Source organism: Aegilops tauschii, chromosome 3, assembly GCF_002575655.3.
Source record: "Aegilops tauschii subsp. strangulata cultivar AL8/78 chromosome 3, Aet v6.0, whole genome shotgun sequence".
NCBI classification, from domain to species: domain Eukaryota; kingdom Viridiplantae; phylum Streptophyta; class Magnoliopsida; order Poales; family Poaceae; genus Aegilops; species Aegilops tauschii.
In genome coordinates this window covers 442,801,331-442,810,491 of record NC_053037.3, presented here as the reverse complement: position 1 = coordinate 442,810,491, position 9,161 = coordinate 442,801,331, and the positions used below count along the sequence as shown (strand labels likewise).

At 47.8% G+C, this 9,161-nt stretch overlaps 1 long non-coding RNA gene across 1 annotated transcript; it reads right to left on the bottom strand.

Moving 5' to 3' along the window:
- Positions 1–5,649: 5,649 nt before the first annotated feature.
- LOC141042455 (uncharacterized) lies at positions 5,650–8,836 on the bottom strand. The gene is made up of 3 exons (XR_012205277.1): positions 8,609–8,836; positions 7,741–8,515; positions 5,650–6,941 (listed from the first exon to the last, which is right to left on the bottom strand). It is a non-coding gene; the product is annotated as an uncharacterized lncRNA (long non-coding RNA).
- Between the last annotated feature and the right edge of the window lie 325 nt (positions 8,837–9,161).

The following is a 9,161-nucleotide window of genomic DNA, read 5'->3' as shown; positions in this document are numbered from 1 at the left end:
TTCTGCCCTTATAAATAGGGTCAGGGGGGTCTTCCATTTTCCCCCTCATGCCTCTTCGCGTCGTCATCTTCCTCGCGCCGACCGATCCTCGAGCTCTGCCGCCGCCGTCATCCATCGTCTCTGCTTCGACAAAGGACGCTGCATCAACCTGATCGATTCAGAGAAAAGCGGTGATCCTCCACTGCTTCCTCCTGCACCAGTAAGCCCCTCTTCTTCTCGCCCTAGATCCGCCATTAGGGTTCGGTGTTCTTCATAGCTTGAAGTTGTTCTTCCTTTGGTAGCACCAATGGCAGGTTAGATCTGACTATTTTCAACGCCTTTTGTAGTTTAGACTCCTGCTTCCTTGTTAGAACATCTGCCTTGTATAAAACTCATCTCAACTTGGTGAACCTTTAACACGCTGGAAATTAGGTCAGAATATATTTTGTTTTTCCAACACGCGGTAGATCTGAAATTACCATGGCAAGATGTGAAACTTGTTTCTTCCTTCACTTATACACAAGGAGTACTAGATTGGGCGGTTTAACTTCATATACAAAATGATGACCCAGTAGATACCATTAGTCCCCTGTTGAACCGCCAATGCATTACACCGTTTCCATTGTCAGGCTCCGGTTTATGAATAACCGAATCCGGTTTTATCAATATGCTTGTATCCTTATACCTCTGTATAGTTGTCCACTATAAATCTTAAACCGGCAATAATCATGTTTCAGATTTCCATTGTCATGGCGAAGCAAGTCTATGAATGCAATTGGGCTCCCTCTCGAGTAACTGAAGAGCAGTTAAACAATCTTGTTAAAACGGGCGCTTTAGCCAAAAAAGATGTCATCCACTGGAGGGTCCCTGGCCCGGAAAGTCCTCCTACACCCAAGGACGAAGAGGTAGTCGTGTTTGCTGATCATCTCGGATGAGGTTTTAGCCCTCCCGGTTGAAAAAAATTCCAAGATGTACTAGCCAATTTTCAGCTGCGCCCTCAAGATATCGGTCCCAATTCCGTGACCAACATCTGCCACTTCCAAGTCTTCTGTGAGGTTTATCTGCAAGAGAAACCTACAGTCGAACTGTTTAGGAATTTCTTTCACTTAAACCGTCGCACAGAGTTCTCGGATGGACCCAATACGGAACTGGGCGGAATGGCGGTTCAGAAAAGGAAAGAAGTCACCTTCCCTCATCCCAAACTCCACAGTCACCCCAAAGAGTGGAACCAGACTTGGTTTTATTGCATGGATACATCTCCACCTGATGAAAACCCTGAAGGAAATATGCCCTAGAGGCAATAATAAAGTTATTATTTATTTCCTTATATCATGATAAATGTTCACTATTCATGCTAGAATTGTATTAACCGGAAACATAATACATGTGTGAATACATAGACAAACAGAGTGTCACTAGTATGCCTCTACTTGACTAGCACGTTAATCAAAGATGGTTATGTTTCCTAGCCATAGACATAAGTTGTCATTTGATTAACGAGATCACCTCATTAGGAGAATGACGTGATTGACTTGACCCATTCCGTTAGCTTAGCACCCGATCGTTTAGTATGTTGCTATTGCTTTCTTCATGACTTATACATGTTCCTCTGACTATGAGATTATGCAACTCCCGTTTACCGGAGGAACACTTTGTGTGATACCAAACGTCACAACGTAAATGGGTGATTATAAAGGTGCTCTACAGGTGTCTCCAAAGGTACTTGTTGGGTTGGCGTATTTCGAGATTAGGATTTGTCACTCCGATTGTCGGAGAGGTATCTCTGGGCCCACTCGGTAATGCACATCACTATAAGCCTTGCAAGCATTGTGACTAATAAGTTAGTTGCGGGATGATGTGTTACGGAACGAGTAAAGAGACTTGCCGGTAACGAGATTGAACTAGGTATCGAGATACCGACGATCAAATCTCGGGCAAGTAACATACTGATGACAAAGGGAACAACGTATGTTGTTATGCGGTCGGACCGATAAAGATCTTCGTAGAATATGTGGGAGCCAATATGGGCATCCAGGTCCCGCTATTGGTTATTGACCGGAGACGTGTCTCGGTCATGTCTACATAGTTCTCGAACCCGTAGGGTCCGCACGCTTAAAGTTACGATGACAGTTTTATTATGAGTTTATGTATGTTGATGTACCGAAGGAGTTCGGAGTCCCGGATGAGATCGGGGACATGACGAGGAGTCTCGAAATGGTCGAGACGTAAAGATCGATATATTGGACGACTATATTCGGACTTCGGAAAGGTTCCGAGTGATTCGGGTATTTTTCGGAGTACCGGAGAGTTACGGGAATACGTATTGGGCCTTATTGGGCCATACGGGAAAGAAGAAAAAGGGCTGGCCGCACCCCTCCCCTTGGTCTGGTCCGAATTGGACTAGGGAAGGGGGGCGCCCCCTTCCTTCCTTCTCTTTTTCCCTTCCTCTTTTCCTATTCCATATAGGAGGTGGAATCCTACTAGGACTAGGGAGTCCTAGTAGGACTCCACACTTGGTGCGCCCCCTCCTAGGGCCGACCTCCTCCTCCCTTGCTCCTTTATATACAGGGGCAGGGGGCACCCCAGAGACACAATAATTGATCCTTGAGATCTCTTAGCCGTGTGCGGTGCCCCCCTCCACCATATTACACCTTGATAATACCGTTGCGGAGCTTAGGCGAAGCCCTGCGCCGGTGGAACATCATCATCGTCACCACGCCGTCGTGCTGACGAAACTCTCCCTCAACACTCGGCTGGATCGGAGTTCGAGGGACGTCATCGAGCTGAACGTGTGTAGAACTCGGAGGTGCCGTGCGTTCGGTACTTGATCGGTCGGATCGCGAAGACGTACGACTACATCAACCGCGTTGTGATAACGCTTCCGCTGTCGGTCTACGAGGGTACGTGGACAACACTCTCCCCTCTCGTTGCTATGCATCACCATGATCTTGCGTGTGCGTAGGATTTTTTTTGAAATTACTACGTTCCCCAACAGTGGCATCCGAGCCTGGTTTTATGCGTTGATGCTATGCACGAGTAGAACACAAGTGAGTTGTGGGCGATATAAGTCATACTGCTTACCAGCATGTCATACTTTGGTTCAGCGGTATTGTGAGATGAAGCGGCCCGGACCGACATTACGCGTACGCTTACGCGAGACTGGTTTCACCATTTGGAGCACTCGTTGCTTAAAGGTGACTGGCGGGTGTCTGTCTCTCTCACTTTAGTTGAACTGAGTGTGGCTACGCCCGGTCCTTGCGAAGGTTAAAACAACACCAACTTGACAAACTATCATTGTGGTTTTGATGCGTAGGTAGGAACGGTTCTTGCTAAGCCCGTAGCAGCCACGTAAAACTTGCAACAACAAAGTAGAGGACGTCTAACTTGTTTTTGCAGGGCATGTTGTGATGTGATATGGTCAAGACATGATGTGATATAATGTGTTGTATGAGATGATCATGTTTTGTAACCGAGTTATCGGCAACTGGCAGGAGCCATATGGTTGTCGCTTTATTGTATGAGATGCAATCGCCATGTAATAGTTTTACTTTATCACTAAGTGGTAGCGATAGTCGTAAAAGCAAGTAGTTGGCGAGACGACAACGATACTACGATGGAGATCAAGGTGTCGTGCCGGTGACGATGGTGATCATGACGGTGCTTCGGAGATGGAGATCACAAGCACGGTGCTTCGGAGATGGAGATCACAAGCACAAGATGATGATGGCCATATCATATCATTTATATTGATTGCATGTGATGTTAATCCTTTATGCATCTTATCTTGCTTTGATTGACGGTAGCATTATAAGATGATCTCTCACTAAAATTTCAAGATAAAAGTGTTCTCCCTGAGTATGCACCGTTGCAAAAGTTCTTCGTGCTGAGACACCACGTGTTAATCGGGTGTGATAGGCTCTACGTTCAAATACAACGGGTGCAAAACAGTTGCACACGCGGAATACTCAGGTTAAACTTGACGAGCCTAGCATATACAGATATGGCCTCGGAACACAGCTACCGAAAGGTCGAGCGTGAATCATATAGTAGATATGATCAACATAGTGATGTTCACCATTGAAACTACTCCATCTCATGTGTTAATCTGACATGGTTTAGTTGCTTTGGATCACGTAATCACTTAGATGATTAGAGGGATGTCTATCTAAGTGGGAGTTCTTAAGTAATATGATTAATTGAACTTAAATTTATCATGAACTTAGTCCTGATAGTATTTTGCAAATTATGTTGTAGATCAATAGCTCGCGTTGTTGCTTCCCTGTGTTTATTTTTTGTTCCTAGAGAAAAATTATGTTGAAAGATGTTAGCAGCAAAGATGTGGATTGGATCCGTGATCTGAGGATTATCCTCATTGCTGCACAGAAAAATTATGTCCTTGATGCACCGCTAGGTGACAGACCTATTGCAGGAGCAGATGCAGACGTTATGAACGTTTGGCTAGCTCAATATGATGACTACTTGATAGTTTAGTGCACCATGCTTAACGGCTTAGAATCGGGACTTCAAAGACGTTTTGAACGTCATGGACCATATGAGATGTTCCAGGAGTTGAAGTTAATATTTCAAGCAAATACTTGAGTTGAGAGATATGAAATCTCCAACAGGTTCTATAGCAAAAAGATGGAGGAGAATCGCTCAACTAGTGAGCATGTGCTCAGATTGTCTGGGTACTACAATCGCTTGAATCAAGTGGGAGTTTATCTTCCAGATAAAATAGTGATTGACAGAATTCTCTAGTCACCATCACCAAGTTAGTAGAACTTCGTGATGAACTATGGTATGCAAGGGATGACGAAAGTAATTCCCGAGCTCTTCGTGATGCTGAAATCGACGAAGGTAGAAATCAAGAAAAACATCAAGTGTTGATGGTTGACGAGACCACTTCAAGTGTTGATGGTTGACGAGACCGCTAGTTTCAAGAAAAGGGCAAAAGGAAAAAGGGGAACTTCAAAAAGAACGGCAAGCAAGTTGCTGCTCAAGTGAAGAAGCCTAAGTCTGGTCCTAAGCCTGAGACTAAGTGCTTCTACTGCAAAGGGACTGGTCACTGGAAGCGGAACTACCCCAACTATTTGGTGGATAAGAAGGATGGCAAAGTGAACAAAGGTATATTTGATATACAGATTATTGATGTGTACTTTACTAGTGTTTATAGCAACCCCTCCGTAATTGATACTGGTTCAGTTGCTAAAGAGTAGAAACTCGAAAACGGGAGTTGCAGAATAAACTGTAACGCCCACGATGCGGCTATATCTCCCACGTGTCGAGGCACGACTTAGAGGCATAACCGCATTGTGGTTTTGTCGCAAGAAGGGTCATCTTCACACAATCCCATGTAATGAACAAGAATGGGATAAAGAGTTGGCTTACAATCGCCACTTCACACAATACATAAATAAAACATACATCATTCATAGATACACACATAGGTCCGACTACGGAACCAAAATAAAAGAAGACAACCCAACTGCTAGATCCCTGATCGTCCCAACTGGGCACCACTACTGATCAACATGAAAAGAAACAACACAATGAACAAGATCTTCATCGAGCTCCCACTTGAGCTCAGTAGCGTCACCTGCACTGGTCTCATCGGCACCTGCAACTGTTTGAAGTACCTGTGAGTCACGAGGACTCAGCAATCTCACACCCGCGAGATCAAGACTATTTAAGCTTATAGGAAGGAAAAAAGGTAGTGAGGTGGAGCGGCAGCAAGCACTAAGCATATATGGTGGCTAACATACGCAAAGGAGAGCGAGAAGAGAAGCAACGGAACGGTCGTGAACTAGCAATGATCAAGAAGTGATCCTGAACTCCTACTTACGTCAAACATAACCCAGAAACCGTGTTCACTTCCCGGACTCCGCCGAGAAGAGACCATCACGGCTACACACGCGGTTGATGTATTTTAATTAAGTCAAGTGACAAGTTCTCTACAACCGGACATTAACAAATTCCCATCTGCCACATAACCGCGGGCAGGGCTTCCGAAAGATAATACCCTGCAGGGGTGTCCCAACTTAGCCCATTATAAGCTCTCACGGTCAACGAAGGATAAACCTTCTCCCGGAAAGACCCGATCAGTCTTGGAATCCCGGTCTACAAGACATTTCGACAATGGTAAAACAAGACCAGCAAAGCCGCCCGAATGTGCCGACAAATCCCGATAGGAGCTGCACATATCTCGTTCTCAGGGCACACCGGATAAGTCAAGCTACGAGTAAAACCAGACCTCAAGTTTCCCCGAGGTGGCCCCGCAGGCTGCTCGGTTCGGACCAACACTCGAAGGAGCACTGGCCCGGGGGGGGGGGTCTAAAATAAAGATGACCCTTGAGTCTGCAGAACCCAAGGGAAAAGGGGATAGGTGGTAGCAAATGGTAAAACCAAGGTTGGGCCTTGCTGGAGGAGTTTTATTCAAAGCAAACTGTCAAGGGGGTCCCATAAATCACCCAACCGCGTAAGGAACGCAAAATCAAGGAACATAACACCGGTATGACGGAAACTAGGGCGGCAAGAGTGGAACAAAACACCAGGCATAAGGCCGAGCCTTCCACCCTTTACCAAGTATATAGATGCATTAAATAAATAAGAGATATTGTGATATCCCAACATAAACATAATCCAACATGGAGCAATCTTCATCTTCACCTGCAACTAGCAATGCTATAAGAGGGGCTGAGCAAAAGCGGTAACTTAGCCAAACAATGGTTTGCTAGGAAGGGTGACAAGGTTAGGGGCTGACATGGCAATAAGGGAGGTATGATATAGCAAGAGGTAGGTAGCGCGGCATGGCAATAGAACGAGCAATTAGCAAAGCAAAGATAGAAGTGATTTCGAGGGGTGGTCATCTTGCCTGAGATCCCGCAAGGAAGAAGAACGAGTCCATGAAGAAGACAAACGGACGTAGTCGAACGAATCCTCACAACTCCGGAACGAAACCGAAGCTAACGAGAGAAGCAACCCGGAAAGAAACAAACAACATAGTAAACAACCACCACATAAACATGGCATGATGCACAATCAAGTATGATGCATGTCCGGTTTAATGAGCATGGCATGGCAAAGTGCAACAAATAGTACTACAAATTAAGTGGAGCTCAATATGCAACGAGTTGCATATTGACGAAACACCATATTCAAGTTATTTAGTTCTCTCTCGTTTATGGACCCAACAATATTAAATGTTATTAACCATGGCAAGAGGTGAGACATAAGTAAACTACACATTTAAGGCAATTTAAATGAGGCCGGAATGACAAACAACAATTCCCGAAAAATCCTCATGTCCATAATTTAGATTTGGTACTGTTCTGCCCTAAACACAATTTTAATGTTGTTAAACAGCAAAATGAAGTGCACCAGGTTAAACTAGGCATTTTTCCAAGCAAGTTACATATATAGTTTATTTAAATCCGAGTTACGGTTAATTAGTTATGAATTAAATCATTTTAGCATGGCATTTAAGCAAATTTAAACAAACATCATTTTAAACAATTTTAACATGGGTGAAAGTGGCATATTATTAAACTACACAAAATTCTAAGCATTTTACATATTTAGTTTGTTTTAATCCGATACACGGTTGTGGAGTTATTAAATGCATGAAGTGCAAGGGGTTTTCTGTAAAACAGTAATTCTCTGGATAATAGAGAAATTCGCAGATCCTGAAAAAAACATCACATGGGCCAAAAGTGAATAGGAAGCCCAACAGAGGAAAAAAACAAAGGGCGCTGGGGGCCTCACCATGGGCCTTGGCCCGTGGGTGGAGCTGGTTGCAGGCCTGGCCGCTCGGGCTGACGAAGTGGCCACCTGGGGCTGGAGGATGCTGGCCCAGGCGCTGGAGGCGCGGTCAACGCGAGGAGCAGGGGCGCGTCGTCCCGTCTCGCTCGAAGCAGGGGAAGCAGAGGTCCGCACAGGCGAGGCGGAGGAACTCCGGCGAGGCAGAGGCGGCGGAGACGGCGAGGGACTTGGCGGGGCGAGGGACCGCGGGAACCGGCTAGATCCGAGGCCATGGCGCCGCTCCCGGCAAGTCCTTGGCGGCGGCGGTTCCTTGCTGCGGCAAGTACAGAGAGAGAGAGATGTGTGAGAGAGAGCGAGGAGGAGGGACCCAAGGAGAAGGCGCGATGGAGCCAGCCTGGTGATGGAGCAGCTTGCGGCCGGCTCGAGGGGAGGGCAGAGGAGACCGCAGGGTCCTGCTGGTGTTGCTCCGGCGAGGGGCACCGGGTGGCGATGGAGCTCGGGCGTGAGCTCCTGCTCGAGGAAGACGACGGGGAGGCAGCAGCCTCGGGCAGGAGGAGGTCCGACGGGAGTCGCGGCTCCAGGCGGTGCTCGGGCGCCGCGGACGAGGCGAAGGAGGTCGGCGGCGGCTCGAGAGGCAGCATGGGGACTGGGCTCGGGGGTGCTCGGTTCCTGTTCGGCTGCTTCGGCCACGAGGGCGAGGAGGCGGGCACGCAAGGTGGAGCTCGGGCGCGCGAGAGGCCGGGCGAGGACGTGGCTTGGACTGCAGCCATCCATGGCGCTGCATTAGGAGGTCGAGAGGGAGATGTGAGGCACGGGGGGGGGGGGGGGGGGGTGCAGGGGAAAACGGAGGAGCAGCAGCAGGGCATCTCACCGGCGGCAGAGGGGGTCCTGTGCTCCGGCGAGGAGAGGAGCGCTCGGGCGCTGCTGCTTCTTGGTGGTGGAGCGCCGGGCAGGGGCCGAGGAAGGAGGTGGCCGAGGTGCCCGGTGGTTGGATCGAAGGAATTGGGTGGTGGCTGAAAACAGGAGGGAGGTGGTTGGCTGGATCGGGAGGGGATCCCGATGGGGATTTGGTGAGTGGGTGGCGGCGGCACGAAATGGATGGATGGGATAGGATCCCTAGTATCTAGGGTTTCCCACTATTAGTATAGGCAGGGGATAGCTTAGGGGTATCCGGTCCCTCCGTTCATCATCGGACGGTCCGGGAAAATTAGGTTAGGGAGCCCAATTAAGAAAACGGAGATGTTTTGTAGATGTTAGGGGATGTTCCGGACCCAACGGTAACGAAAATCCGGTTCGGGTTCGGGACAAATTTCAGACGCGCGCGAGGAAGCGATGCACTGTGCAAAGAGGGACTCCGGTTTAAGCAAGAGGGAAAACAAAGAACGAGGTTGGTCTCGGAAGGGTCAGCGGAAGCAAGGGGGGGC